At 44.2% G+C, this 16,654-nt stretch overlaps 1 pseudogene; it reads right to left on the reverse strand.

The window, feature by feature from the left end:
* The window catches only part of LOC147737847 (uncharacterized), a 39,694-nt pseudogene extending 31,058 nt beyond the window's left edge, over window positions 1-8,636 (reverse strand).
* Window positions 8,637-16,654: the final 8,018 nt, after the last annotated feature.

The following is a 16,654-nucleotide window of genomic DNA, read 5'->3' on the forward strand; positions in this document are numbered from 1 at the left end:
CAATACGGGTCATTAGGGGCCCCTTGGGACTTGTAATCATGCTACCCAGCTTCAGTCAGTATTGGCCCCCTGGGACTTATTATCCTGCTAGCCAACTCCAGACAATAGTGGCCCCTGTAACTTAAATCCTACTAAGATTAAAAACCAGAGGTCATCTCTGCTGCCAACTAATGATTTACAAAAGAGTAGCTGAGGCACAAAGACACCACACGTCACACATGCAAACACAGTGCTGATTGACTCTGGGAGACCAGCGTCTTGATCTTTAACACCAGGAGAAACACTCCACCAACTTGAAAAGAATATGACTCCGCACCCACGTAAGATCAATGTCCTTGTGAATACACATGACACATACATAAAAACATACAGGAGGTGGTTTCATACACTGTGGTCAAAACAGGGAAAACACTCGCCCAACGAGGGTGATGTCATCACCTTCTCGGGAGAAACATTGAGATCACCGCTAACATTTTTAGCGTGGTGTTTGGAAGTAACTTAACATTTTGTAAGTGAGCCCAGGGGAGGAATACTTATCTCTGTTCACATGGTGGAAAGCCAAAGACCCGGTACTCACATCATCTATTGGAGAACTTCACCAACGACCTACCCCTTCTCATGTGGCTCGGGAGTGAGGACTTGGAGGTGCTTTTTCGGTTTATAAATCCTCCATCTGGCCCTAATTGGTGGCAGGTGGTTCGTATGAAGAGGTGAATTGCTGATCAAAGATCGGCAGTGATGGTGTGGGGATCGTGGGTGCCATCTTGTAGTGGGTTAGGAGCCCATGTATCACATGGATTGTTGATAGCAATTAAGGTGACAGGGTTGAAAATCGTTGGCGCGCTCCCATTGAATCTGGCTCTGATTGCGCCTATGAGGAATCCCATTGTGGAAAGGCAGGCGGCGCGGCATGGTTAGTTGCTGGTCAAAGGTCAGCAGTGATGGGATGGGTCTGAGAGGGCCACTGGGTCCTGGTGATTTACCCGATGCTATTTCTGAGGCGGCTGAGGTTAATTCCTCTAGTGATATAGGAGTTTCTAGGGAGTGTCGCGCAACGGCGATTAGTGCCTTGGGTGATACATCTCGAAAGAAGTCCTCTATCTGAGATTCGGGTAGGACTTCATGTTTAGTGTCGAGTGATTGATAGAATTCAGCAAAGGGTCTGGCAGAAAGTGTGGGATTGGTGATCAGCTCGCCCGTGTGTGATTTAATAATAGGTACTTGAACCGGTTTTAGAGAGTATTGGCATACTCTGTGTAAGAGTTTCCCTTGTTTATACCCCATTGATAAATCTTGCTTTTTGTAGCCTGCCATGTATGTTTGGCCTCATCTAACTGGATGCTTTGATATCTTCTCTGTAGTGTTGCTAATTGTCGACGGGCATTACTAACATTTTGCTCTTGTGCTAACATCTCAGTTTTCATGATCTGTATTATGGTCTGCGTTTTCTGGTGTTTGGCCGCAGTGCGGTGACTAATGAAAAATCCCCGTATGGTAGGCTTGATGGCTTCCCACAAAGTAGTGGCGGAACCTGCTGTCTCCTCATTTAATGAAAAGTATTCTAGCAGGGCTTTATGTAGGTTAATTGTATAGCTCGGGTTGTGTAGATGCCAGGGCGATAATCGCCAATGAAACAGTACCCGTCTGGGACCTATCCCTAACTGCAGCTGTACGGGGGAGGGATCTGATAGGTCTCTGGGTGGCATATCCGACATGACCAACCGATGAGTGTGTTCCCTCGTGATAAAAATTTGATCCAGTCTAGAAAACGGCCCATGGATGGTAGAGAAATACATATAACCTCTAATTGTAGCTCCTAACTGGTGAATGAAGAGTCCTACACGTGTCGGACCATGCCAAAGCCTCCGCCATTGGCCCCAAACGAGACTCTGTGTATGTGGTGTAGCTGTGGGATGGCATCTATCCTGATCAGGGTGAATGAAATAATTCCAGTCTCCCCCTATCAATGCAAGGGCGTCCGGTAATGATCCCCAGGTATCAATAATGCATTCAGTAAATTTGTGACTGAGAGAGGGGAGCTTACACCCTACCCAGTACTATAGACTCTCCACTGATCAAGCCCATATACGAGTATGTGTAACTGATAGCCTTCATGAAGCCAGAGTGAAAGACATGAATGAAGTCAAAGCGGGCCAGGCATGGGGCCTTGGTCCCCATCAAGTGTTTTTCCTGTAATAGCAAGACGTTCACCCCTAAGCTTTGCGCATGCCTAAGCACTGGTCGACAAGCAATATCCCAAAAGCAGCTCCCCTTTGCCCTTGCCAAGAAGGCCTTTAACATTCCAAGTGACCACCTTAATTTCCCCCATTGGATTTGAATTGCTTAGATGTATTGTTATGGTGTGCAGCAAGTAAGATTACGAGGTGTGTGACAGGTACACCAAGAGAAGATAATACATTGCGGGCACTTTCGAATCTCAAAGTCCAAGTCCTACCCCAATACCTCAAAGAACAATGAAGTATCTGTCGCGGAGTGTAAACAGTTCCCACCCCAACCGGGGTAAACGCTGAAACAGTCCAATGGTTACCTGAGGTGACCAGTTCAGGTGGGGTAGCCCATATTGGTCAGTGACAGGATATATTGATTGAGATTTACGCACCGGTGATGACCATGTGATCTGTGTTGCTGAAATGTTGAGGTTCATGAGTCAGTTGTCTAGTACCTCAGCTTGTTTGTTGCCTCGGGAGCGGGACGCAGGATGGTCTCGATCAATGCCTTTGTTTATCTTTTTTATTATTATTCTGATGGAGGCGTGGGTTGGCAGAGGAATAATCCGAGCCCCGAAATGGACAATAGGTATAGCCCAGCTATATAAAGAAAGAAAAAGACAAATTGTAACCAATACTCTTAGCAAAACAGTAACACATGAAATGATATAGTGGCAGAGTAGCACTAGCAGTACATAACATGTGTGGTATGCTCGATTCCTCGGCCCCCAAGATGTGGATGTGATTAGAGTTTCAGGCATCAGGGCCCAATATCAGCGGCTGGTGGCCCAGGAAGAAGAAGAGGAGGCGGCAGCCGCTGCAGCCTCTAATGCCCCAGGCCCCCGCCAGGTCCCAGTAGTGCCTTCGGTGGTCCGGAAGCCGCCCGCTGCCATTCTTCAACCATTGCTGCTCACCCTGTACACTTCGAGCCTTTCAGCGCCGCATGCTCCTGAGGTTTACGCGCCTGGAAAGCCAGATAGAGGAGCGTTTGACCAGCTGGAGAGGAAGATCCGACTCCTAGCCCGCCGCTGGGCCTCAGTCTCTTGCCCCTTTTTTAAATTGTTTGTTTGGTGGATAGGACCAGTTGGGGAGAGGGTGGGAATGTGGGAGTTGGGGAAATTCGTATTGGGGTTTTTGGAATCATTTTTTATGGACATTTGTTTGGATAATTTGGATTTTGGAGTTTCGTTGGACATTGGTTGGGGTTAGGGAGGGGTGGGTCAGGTATTGTAGGGTTTTCTTCTAGTTTATATTTGTTAGGGGAATACATTTTTAGTTTTACATAAGATGTAAATCTTTTTTGGGGGTTTCTCTTTTACTTTGCACTGTTTCCTTTGACGCAGGGCCACAGACAGTTTTTTAAATCTGCCGATAGTGTAACACAGCAACAGATAGATGCGGAACCCTCACTTGTCCTCCTACTCTCTCCTCCTAGTCTATGCAGTCTGCAACTATATAAACCCCTGTGGACTCGGAAGGGGTGTGGGTGTGTGAATTTATTTCCACAGTTTATACAGATTATTGCATCTTCAATGAATCCCCCACAGTTCTTCTCTTACCTGCGATTAGACGAAGCGATGGCTGAATGGTGATGGTTTGGTTTCCAAAGGGGCCCTGGTGGTGATAGTAGTAGACAGTCGCAGCAGCATGTTAGCGAACAGGTTGAATACTAGTGAAGCAGTAAGCACCAGACCCTGCACCGAGGCTTCACTCCCTCCTAGCCGAACTCAAACTGTAGGATGAGGAATGAATATTCATCACAGGGACTAATTAAATTGACATATTTAAAACTGACTGAATGCCGTTTTATATGCAAGTTTTGACACAAAAATAATGAGACAGCCACCTGAGGGAGACTAGAGTGCGACTAGTAGTACAGTACACGAGAAGAAGACTGCCAAACCAGAAACCACCATAAGCAATGCTAAAGTAACATAAATCAGAATGGGGGGCTAGTACAAGTTACAAACTGAAGTCGACTTGAGCTATGAAGTGGACAAGCGTAACCTTTAGTGCTGGAAGGAGGATGATGCTTTCAATTATTATGGATTAGGTTCCTCTGGAAAATCTTGAATATCGAATACTGGTGGGTGGGCAATCTAATATTTATAATATTGCCAGTGTGGACTATATACTTAGAGCAGAAGAATGTCCTCGTCCCGCCTTGAGTTGGTGTTGCTTTCACCACATCCTCCCCAGCATGTGTGTGATTAATTAATGATGTAAATTTAATTTAATCATACCTCAATAAATCACACAGCCGGGAGGAAGAGGGTTAGGGGTTTAATGAATGGATGGAAAGTGGGATTTGAAGGAAAGGTTTGACAAAGACTAACATTACACATGGACAACCCATTCATCTTGCCAGCCGAGCATCATAAATCTGTTATGGGAGGAAAAGGAAATGCATGCATGATGATGAGTACTAGACTAGTACAGATATATCAAGTTGTCTATCTGCTATGCAGTAAATAGTGCAGTTAAGCTTACACAAAAGATCCCTTCCTAACAGGCAGATTGGGCTTGAGTCGCATACCACAAACTGATGTCTATCTCGGAAAGTCCCTTTTCTCACAGGGATCGGCTCAGTCAAAGGGTTTGTCATTTTCTTGTTTGCTACTCCTACAACTTGGATTGATTGGTCCGGGAGGGGTAGGTTGGGAACTACTGCAGATCTAACAGTAGAACGGGTAGCACCAGTGTCAACCAAAAAGGTGGTAGGATGCCCGTCAATGTCAGCTTCTACAAACGGTCATCTCTGGTCTATCTTCAAGACTGCCCCAAGAGTGCAGTCTTCCTCCCCCCTCAGGCACCGTCATACTAACGAGTCAGGACTGTACTCGTCAAGCCCATCAAAGAGAGACATCTGCTGATATGTCCGAGTCCCTTGCGGGATTCTCGATGGCTGGGGAACCTACGCTTGTGGAACCAATGTCCCCCCTTTCATCGATCCTGGATTAGTCACAGTATTAATCATTTCAGGAAATTGCACTGTCTCTCCCTCCTGCTGCAACTGATTTGCTGGGTTCAATGGACACTCGCATTTTCAATGCCCGATTTGGTGACAAAGATGACTGTACCGACCGGATTTTTGGACCAGATGGGATCAGCCCCTAGGGGCCCCTCTAACCCAGCCGTAACGTAACAATCTCCCTCCTCAGGACCATCTATCCAGGCACCTGGGTACCTACCTGAGGATGGGGAACTCGCAATATACAAGCTCATATTATCAGAAACACCACTAAATCTATAGGGATACTAAGAATACTCACTGATTACTAAGGATATCCATGCCCTACACCACACTCATACCTTATAGTCTCGCGACCACATGGGTCCAGACTAATCTACCCTGGGGCAGTTCTGATTATCTACCATTACACACTAACCTCAGTCAGTGCTCTCATTAACGCCTCTTTCTCTAGAGACGATCTCATTACACACCAGTGTCCTCCCTGGCGCTCTCATTAACATGCCACAATCCTGTGGGTATACACACATGGGTCTGCAGCCCCAGTGCTCTCATTTACACACGGTCCGCAATCCGGCAGACCTACACACCCCTCTGTCTTAGGTGCTCTCATTTACACACGGCCCGCAATCCGGCAGGCCTCCACGCTGGTCTCCTCCCCAGCACTCTCATTAACGCCACTTACCAATGACGACCACTTTCCTATGAATACCTTCAGCTCTCTGTCTCTCTATGTTGGGAAGTCTCTCTCTCTCTTCACTAAGGGCTCGCTACTACAATAATATCATGGGAGGGAGTAGCCATGGGCTGTCCATTTGCCCCCGAGCTTGCAGTCATGTTCATGGGGTTATATGAAAACAAATTCATCTACAATGACAACCCATTTGGAAATCGGATTTCGCATTATATGCGATACATAGATGATGTTTTTCTCATCTGGACTGGCGATTCAGAAACCCTCAACTAATTTGTCCAATGGTTGAATACCCGGACACAAGACATAAAATTCAACTGTACATCTTCAAACGAATCAATTACATTTCTGGATGTCAAAGTTGAACCCTGTAATGGCAAACTCGAGACTACTTTGTTTAGAAAAACCACAGATAGAAACAAAGCACTTTTATATTCCAGCAATCACCCGCGGAGCCTGAAACAAAATTTGCCCTTCGGGCAGTTCCTCAGGATTCGTCGGAACTGTTCGCGAAAGGAGGATTATTTCGAGCACGCAAATCTGTTAAAGGAGAGGCTTCTCCTTAGGGGTTACCCCAAAAAACTTTTGAAAAATTCTCTTAAAAGAGCTTGGTGGACGCCACGAGAAGCATTAATGCAAAAGAGGGTCAGAAAGGAGCAAAACCGAGTGGTGTGTGTATCAACTTTCTGTCATGCAGCAAGCCAACTCAAAAAACTGATCACATCCAATTGGCATCTGATCAAAGACCTACATGAAGATTTCAAAAATCTACCTTTGTTTGCATATAAAAAAGAAAAAAGCGTCGCCAACCACATTGTGAGGGCAGCCCTACCCGTCGAAAAAGGCCCGACTCTTAGAAGTTTATTTGGTCTCCCACCAACTACCGGACACCACAAATGTGGGACTTGTACTTGTTGTCCCGAAACCATAGAAGAAACGGTGTTCTCCTTCAACAATATCAACTGGAAACATGAAGTCTTTACAAACTGTAAAACTAGAAATGTCGTGTATGCGATCATATGCCCCTGCCCAAAGTTATACATTGGGAAAACAACACAGGAAGTCAGGCAACGAATCACACAACATAAATCCAGACTACGCAGGGAAGTCGAAAATGCGCCTTTAGTTCACCATTGGCTGACCAAGAACCACGACAAAAACAAACTAAAGTGGACAGTCCTGTCGAAAATTGAAAATGATTCGAGAGGCGGGAACTTGGAGGCACGGCTGAACCAGAGAGAAGCCCTTCTCATTATGAAATATGACACAACGATTTCTGGTTTAAATGAGATTTCTGAAATTTACAAACCCAACACATGATTGGTATTCGAGGACTACATCTCCCACAACTAATCGCTACAGAACTACATTTCCCACAACCCCGTTGAGTCAAACCACACCTATATCCAAAGGCATGGACAGCGCTCATTCACCGGTTGGATTTTGAAGGGGAAGGAGCGGACAACTGTATGAATCTTTGTAGTTCCTGCGTGGAGCACGGCCACGGTAAGAACGACTCCCTTAGGGTTATCGGCGAGTTTTGGACCGCACCCAACAACATTGGTCCTCACAATATTGTTCCGACTTTTTGCAGCGGTTTTTTGGCGCCCAAATCAATCAAACGGACGGATCCCACTCATCCAAGGAAACCACTTGCAACAAGCACTTACTGCAGCTCAGGTAAGATGAACACTTAGTTGGTAGCGTGAGAAAGGAGATGCCTGACACCAACACTGTTACTTAGTATCCCTTTCTGTTTATGTTTAATGTCTTCCAGTACCCTTCGCTCCACCAAATTGGAACATCCCTGATTTTACTCACGGTTGGAGCCATGACCCAACAGTAGAGGTAGGCTGACACAGGCTGATCAGCGTTTTGAGGTGTTGACCTCTCAAATCTTGGTAGTGATGATTGTTTCTCTTTGTTTTAGAGTTACTTTTTGGTCCTGAGGAGAACCCTGGCACTCACAGGGTTCGAAACGCGTCGACCGACCCGGTCCCGTGTCTTCTGTGTGAATTAACACTGGAATTGATTTGTCAATGCACTACGATCTTGTTGACTTCTTTTCAAACCTTGATTAACAAACTGAAAAAAACTGTAAAAACTGAGATCATTTTCGTTTACATCAAAAAGTTTTCTTTGACACTGGGACCAGTATGAATGCGGTATAGGATGAATGGTTGACGATTAATGTGTTGTTTGTGAGGTTGTTTGAATCACTGTACATACCTAATTGTTTGTCACATGTTTGTATATAATTGTATATATATTTCTTCATGTTTTTGTATTTCCGTGCACAAAAGAAAAATAACAAAAAACTGAAATAACCCTTGAACAATTAAAAGCAAAAAAAAAAGGTGCAATTTATAAAGCCAGCGTCCATGCATTTTTTCATGTATGCTTTGTTATAATTGAGTTGTATTGAATCAGTCTCTCAGCTTTGGCAATTGTGTAGTTTTGTTACGGTTCATTTCGGCTCAGCCTGCTGAGTTTAGGAGTCAAAACCCTCCCTTGTTTTTTGACTTTAGAGCGGGCACCACGGCTCGCGAGGTTCTGTTGGGCAGAGGAGCAGCTGCCACAGGACTAGTCCTGGAATTTTATTTAGTTTTCATTCAATGTACTTAGTGCCCGGTGGTCTACCTTTTTTCTAAACCTTCCACAAGCGTGTATGTTCACCTTTCTTCTTCACTTTTTTCCTTTCACTTGCACGTGTGTTCAGTTGTGGTATGGCTGAACAGGACATGGTAGCGTATACTGAGGAACATATTCAAAACCTTATGAGAGATCCCCCTCCCTTCGCATCAGCAGTTCTCAGCCTCGCGGCAAATACCCAAAACGAGTCTGAAAAACTGATTCGACTACGTAAAAAACAATCAGGACGGATCTCCACGGACATTTCTTACTCCAACATTTAAGATCTGGCACAATCCCTGCAGGACTACAAGTTCGCAACATCCCTGTGGTTTTCACAGACGACCCTGAATATAAGAAAGGCTTCAGTGGAATAGAGACAAAGTGCAGCAGGGATTTGATGGTATTAACCATCGAGACAGCACATAGAATCTCGGTTAAAGAATTGGAAGAGATTGCAGTGCTGGAGAAAGAGATTCAAGATAACCAACTAATCACAGACTCCAAAGGATTACTTGAAAAGATAGAAAAAGAAATCGGGGAGTTTAAGGACTTTACAGTTGTCCAGAAAAATAACAAATACGAGTTGGATAAGAAAAATTTCTCCCTGGAATCTGTATATCCGTTCTTAAGGAAGGATTTCTACTCAAGCTCCGATTCAAGGAGATTTTTACAGGATAACCAAGGACGATCACGTCGTAAATTTCTCACCTTCCCCGATACATCATCATCTTCGGGAAGTGGTTCTAACAATTCCAATAGACCATATCAGAACAGACAAGGCAACCAACAAAATCAACAGCAAAGACAAAAGCAAAATCAGACTCCTTTTTTAGGACAGGACCAGCAGAAAGGCAGAGGGAGAACGAGACCAGTCCAGCCATGGGAAATGAGGACGAGATCCCGATTTTACAAGAACTAAATCCCCCGGCTATATTCAACCTGTCTGAAAGAATTCTAACGGAAGCAGAAACATCGATTTTGACAAAAGGCCTAGGCTTCGTTCCATCTAGACGCACAGATTTTGTCAAAATGAAACTAGAAACGCTTGAATTCTGCCGGAAGATACGACTAAAAACATTTTTTTCGGACGTCAGTGAAGAACCGCAAACTGAGACAACGGGACTTAAAAGGAAATCCACCTTTTGCCCCGCAGGCTCAAAAATCCCTAAGGAGGTAGTGACATTTGAAAGGACGGTCCTGTCAGGAATATCAGCGATTGAGAAAAAGAAAAACTTTGTGAAATACAATCTCGCAAAACCCGAAAAAGACGCTTTGAATACATTAAAAAATGACAAAACAGTGGTGGTGAAACAAGCAGATAAGGGAGGGGCAGTGGTAGTCTGGGACATTAACAAATACAAGACTGAAGTCTATCGTCAACTGGATGACAACACATGCTACAGACGCATTGTAAAAAATCCGACTAACGAAATCCAGAATGAACTATTCCAAATCATACAAAAAGGATTTGAACAGGGCTTTGTGGGCCCGAAAGAACTTGCCTTTTTACAGAACAAAAACCTGCGGACTCCGGTATTTTATTTACTACCCAAGATTCACAAGGATGAAATCAACCCTCCAGGACGCCCCATCGTTTCGGGGTGCGAATCCCTTTTCGAACCGGTGGCGAAGTATATTGACTTTTTTCTAAAACCATTCATAGAAGAGATCCCAGCCCACCTAAAAGATACCACTGCTTTCCTCCAAAAAATCGAGACCATAAGCTTTGACGATAGCACACAATTAATGGTGACGCTAGACGTCGTGTCATTGTACACACAGATCCCACAGGACCAGGCACTTGAAACTCTGTCGTTTTTTCTAAACAGGCGTGACAGACCAGTGCAGGTACCGTCTGAATTCATTTTGGAACTGGCATCCTTTGCACTACAAAAAAACTTCTTTTCATTTGATTCAGAATTTTTCTTCCATGTAAAGGGAGTAGCCATGGGCTGTCCATTTGCCCCCGAGCTTGCAGTCATGTTCATGGGGTTATATGAAAACAAATTCATCTACAATGACAACCCATTTGGAAATCGGATTTCGCATTATATGCGATACATAGATGATGTTTTTCTCATTTGGACTGGCGATTCAGAAACCCTCAACCAATTTGTCCAATGGTTGAATACCCGGACACAAGACATAAAATTCAACTGTACATCTTCAAACGAATCAATTACATTTCTGGATGTCAAAGTTGAACCCTGTAATGGCAAACTCGAGACTACTTTGTTTAGAAAAACCACAGATAGAAACAAAGCACTTTTATATTCCAGCAATCACCCGCGGAGCCTGAAACAAAATTTGCCCTTCGGGCAGTTCCTCAGGATTCGTCGGAACTGTTCGCGAAAGGAGGATTATTTCGAGCACGCAAATCTGTTAAAGGAGAGGCTTCTCCTTAGGGGTTACCCCAAAAATTTTTTGAAAAATTCTCTTAAAAGAGCTTGGTGGACGCCACGAGAAGCATTAATGCAAAAGAGGGTCAGAAAGGAGCAAAACCGAGTGGTGTGTGTATCAACTTTCTGTCCTGCAGCAAGCCAACTCAAAAAACTGATCACATCCAATTGGCATCTGATCAAAGACCTACATGAAGATTTCAAAAATCTACCTTTGTTTGCATATAAAAAAGAAAAAAGCGTCGCCAACCACATTGTGAGGGCAGCCCTACCCGTCGAAAAAGGCCCGACTCTTAGAAGTTTATTTGGTCTCCCACCAACTACCGGACACCACAAATGTGGGACTTGTACTTGTTGTCCCGAAACCATAGAAGAAACGGTGTTCTCCTTCAACAATATCAACTGGAAACATGAAGTCTTTACAAACTGTAAAACTAGAAATGTCGTGTATGCGATCATATGCCCCTGCCCAAAGTTATACATTGGGAAAACAACACAGGAAGTCAGGCAACGAATCACACAACATAAATCCAGACTACGCAGGGAAGTCGAAAATGCGCCTTTAGTTCACCATTGGCTGACCAAGAACCACGACAAAAACAAACTAAAGTGGACAGTCCTGTCGAAAATTGAAAATGATTCGAGAGGCGGGAACTTGGAGGCACGGCTGAACCAGAGAGAAGCCCTTCTCATTATGAAATATGACACAACGATTTCTGGTTTAAATGAGATTTCTGAAATTTACAAACCCAACACATGATTGGTATTCGAGGACTACATCTCCCACAACTAATCGCTACAGAACTACATTTCCCACAACCCGGTTGAGTCAAACCACACCTATATCCAAAGGCATGGACAGCGCTCATTCACCGGTTGGATTTTGAAGGGGAAGGAGCGGACAACTGTATGAATCTTTGTAGTTCCTGCGTGGAGCACGGCCACGGTAAGAACGACTCCCTTAGGGTTATCGGCGAGTTTTGGACCGCACCCAACAACATTGGTCCTCACAATATTGTTCCGACTTTTTGCAGCGGTTTTTTGGCGCCCAAATCAATCAAACGGACGGATCCCACTCATCCAAGGAAACCACTTGCAACAAGCACTTACTGCAGCTCAGGTAAGATGAACACTTAGTTAGTAGCGTGAGAAAGGAGATGCCTGACACCAACACTGTTACTTAGTATCCCTTTCTGTTTATGTTTAATGTCTTCCAGTACCCTTCGCTCCACCAAATTGGAACATCCCTGATTTTACTCACGGTTGGAGCCATGACCCAACAGTAGAGGTAGGCTGACACAGGCTGATCAGCGTTTTTAGGTGTTGACCTCTCAAATCTTGGTAGTGATGATTGTTTCTCTTTGTTTTAGAGTTACTTTTTGGTCCTGAGGAGAACCCTGGCACTCACAGGGTTCGAAACGCGTCGACCGACCCGGTCCCGTGTCTTCTGTGTGAATTAACACTGGAATTGATTTGTCAATGCACTACGATCTTGTTGACTTCTTTTCAAACCTTGATTAACAAACTGAAAAAAACTGTAAAAACTGAGATCATTTTCGTTTACATCAAAAAGTTTTCTTTGACACTGGGACCAGTATGAATGCGGTATAGGATGAATGGTTGGCCATGAATGTGTTGTTTGTGAGGTTGTTTGAATCACTGTACATACCTAATTGTTTGTCACATGTTTGTATATAATTGTATATATATTTCTTCATGTTTTTGTATTTCCGTGCACAAAAGAAAAATAACAAAAAACTGAAATAACCCTTGAACAATTAAAAGCAAAAAAAAGGTGCAATTTATAAAGCCAGCGTCCATGCATTTTTTCATGTATGCTTTGTTATAATTGAGTTCTATTGAATCAGTCTCTCAGCTTTGGCAATTGTGTAGTTTTGTTACGGCTCATTTACACACGGCCCGCAATCCTGCAGGCCTCCACGCTGGTCTCCTCCCCAGCGCTCTCATTAACGCCACTTACCAATGACGACCACTTTCCTATGAATACCTTCAGCTCTCTATCTCTCTATGTTGGGAAGTCTCTCTCTCTCTTCACTAAGGGCTCGCTACTACAATAATATTATGGGATGGAGTATAAACTTTATCCCTTAGTTGCAGGTCTCCTATCTCCCTAATTACTCACTATTACTTACCTGATCAGGGGTAACATCTGTTCAAACAGTAATACCTGGCTAGGAGACAAGGCTACCTCCACTGTATGGGGACAAAAGGTATACACCACACTAGTTTACTAAGAACTGGGGTGTTTTATTTTAACAATGATACAATACACATACACAAAACTGTGGGGTCTCTATGACTAACAGTAGCTTTAACACACCGCTGAAAGAAAAGGATTAGACATACAATTTATCTGCGGGGTAACAGGAACTTTTAACACACCGCTGAAAGAGAAAAGATTAGACATACAATAGCCTAGGGAATAAGAACAAGATTAAGGTGTAATTGTAAAGGGGACTAGTTCAGACTACCTCACCTATTAGAAGGAAGATTTCTCTCTGACTCTGGTGGGATCAGGGCTCTCTCTGTCTCTCCCTCCGTCACCACATCACCACGCCTCTGGTTCAATTGCTCCAGCTGACAGCCTTCTTTGATGCTCTCTGCACTGCTCTCTCTCTCTTCATCTTCAGCAATCATCTGCCTTCTTTCTCCATTCCAGAACTGCACTCTATTCTGCAGCTCCAGCAGACATCCTGTTCTCTCCTCTGCAAGAACCACACTGCTCTGACTCCAAGCTGAACTGACCACTCCTCCTCTCCTGCAGTTCGCTAATATGGATTCCTCTCCCCTCATGGAAATTTCCAACAAAGGGCTGCCTCCCACCGAATTCCTGTGCCAGCTCCAGAGCTCTTTACGCAACCGCAGTGGCCAGCTGCTTGTTACGTCTGGGCCCAAGAGACAAACACATTCCTCAGATAAGAAGCAGTCCTAACTGGTTCTCCTCTAGCACACAAACAGCCTTAACTATAAACATTACCTTTACCCCTGAAGCCTCTCATCTCCATCAAGATGGAGTCCCTCTAGTTCTGGGCCTGTACGCCTGAGAAGGATGAAATAACCCTTAGCTCTGTCAGAGTACCTACATAAACCATACCAATGTGTAATATAAAGTCAGCACCACAGGATCCAACCTCTACTATAAGAAATAATGACAGGCCAAAGCCAATAGGCAATAGATGGCCTCTTCTAGGTCTGGAAGAAAGGGCTTAAAAGGGCCAACACAAGCTAGGAATACGTATCCTAGATGTGAGCAAGATTAAAGTCTATATCACTGCTAAATAGAGCCAAAAACCCTGTCAAGACAATGACATGCAGTGGTCTACTTCAGTGTCGCCACATCCATTCGCATTTTGGGGTCTACTTGTTTTCCCTTTCCCTGATCCTGACCATTCTGTGCTCCTCCCTGATTACTTCCCTGTTTTCTCCCTAATGTTACTCCACTTGGCTGCATCTGGAGTCCCTTATCAGCAGCTTGCATCTGGACTAACATCAGCTTATCTTTAAGCTTCCTATGTTTCGAGTCCACCTCATCACTGCAATACCTGGCATATCGCAGTATCTCATCCACTGGCTTGTTCTGCAAACAGATCAAATGCTGCTGAATCATAAGTCTAATCTCTTGTCTCAGACCCAAACCAAACTTTGAAATGAACTGTCCCATGTCTTTAGGGTCTAACGTATCTAACCCACTGTACTGTTTGAAGACTTGCAAAAGTCTTTCATAATACTCATGTACCGTCTCCTACGGTTCCTGAACCGTTCGATCTATCTTGACCCAATCAATGTCCTGTGGCGCTACCTTGGACTTCAGCCATGTGATCATCTGTTCAAACTTCTTCATGACAATAGACGAAGGACCATTTGTAACAGAATCCCTAACTGGTTTATAAGTAGGCCAATCAATAGCAACTTTACAAGCTGCCCACAAATTGCTCGGAACTTCAATGTCAAACAGCGTATTCATATCAAACCACAACACCTTTGAGATCTTAACAAAGCGATCAACCTGTTTGTACCATTCAACTGGTTTCTCCCTCAGCTTAGGGAAGTCATTTGTGAATGCTGCTAAGTCACCTCTACTCCAAGGCACATACCGTCTACTAGCTACCTCCCGCAAAGGGTAATTCTGTACTCCCAACACTCCCCCTGCCGGAGGTGGTGTCTCTCCTACGCTCTTTTTAGCACTCTTCTTTTTGGACCATGTTTCTTCCCACTTTTCGAGCATTTTCCATGCGCGTATCCCTATAATCAGTTCCCGAATGTCCTTAATCCAATGACCCTCTTCTTTTCCAGTTCCTGCTCATTGTATTGCAACATGTTACCCCCTTGTAACATCTTTGATTTGGACAAATCCACCTTGTACCTCTTCGCTTAGGCAGACATTTTCTCATGTACCCACCTTGCCTTTCGAGTCTCATCCTTTGCTGCAAACAATAACTCATCTGGTTCATAATGCTCCACTCTCTCCAGAGGTAAGTTTACTTCGATTATATCATCTACCTCTGCTTTCAGTCTCACTACATCCAGCATCTTTGCCCTTATGTCCGCTTTCAGAGTCCCTCGACTAGATGCACCATTCAATTCTTCGCTTCCACTGCTCTAATTTCTACACCTATCCCCTTCGGCTGCATCCATAAGGACTGGTTTGTTCTCTTCGCTTCCATGATCCCAACTAACTGTCATCCTGTCATTCCGATTCTTCACGGGTGGCTCCCACATTCTTAGGTCTGATCTCGAATCGGCAAGGGATCTAGGCTTCGCCGTCCTTATCTCCATCTGTCCCCTTGATGAGCCTTCAGTGACTGGCAATGGTGTACTCAATTCCCTGGGTCTCGGCAAGTGAGCTATCACGCTCACTGTGCCATTCCCTTCAGAGCTAGTTCTCTCTCCTATTACTGTGATGAATTTCCATTTCTCGCCTGAGCTGGATCGTACACTGACACTATGGGACCAATGGTGGCATTTTGGAGTCCTAAAGTTAGGAGTCCTAACTTTAGAACTCCTAAATGACTTCTGTGTATACGAAATGAGTAAGTGCCTACTGTGAATACCAAAATGGTCGTAATTTTAAGATTTTATTTAAAGTTAGTTCTGTGAATCAGGCCCCCAGTTCTTGGAAATGGGCCGCTACACCCGCTCTAGTAAAAGTACTGGGCTGGTCCGTTAACTCTGGTATTTCAGGGTGATATATTAGAAGAACCTCTCGTATCGGAAACTGAGATACCAAGGTAGGACTCTTCTCATGCAACCTGCCCCCATACACAATTAACGTTGTGATGTTCTCAAAAACTTGGCCAGGCTCCATACCACTCGCATACACGCCCTTATCTTGGATCAACCTCCCGACTATCATGAAATAAGGTAGTGCCTTCTACCAGTTCTAGAAGTATATCTATGAACAATAAATCGAATTTACCTTTACAAAGTCAACAGGTGCCTATGTCTTTTATATCTGAATATTTTTAGACTTTATTGCTCGACAAATAAGTCCAGGACCAACTATTTTTGTACCACTTGATACCCAGGTCCACGGATATTTATTGGGTTACCCCGTTATGTTATAATGGAATGTAAAACATGAGGCCGGTATTTTTCTCTGGGAAAGGTGGCAACCCTATTTCTGCTCCAGGAACCAGATTCTCTCTCCAACATAGTGCGAGTCTGCATTTACGTAGTTTGAGTTTCCCTCTTTTGATCAAACTGGAAA

This window comes from Lissotriton vulgaris, chromosome 1_1, assembly GCF_964263255.1.
Source record: "Lissotriton vulgaris chromosome 1_1, aLisVul1.2, whole genome shotgun sequence".
NCBI classification, from domain to species: domain Eukaryota; kingdom Metazoa; phylum Chordata; class Amphibia; order Caudata; family Salamandridae; genus Lissotriton; species Lissotriton vulgaris.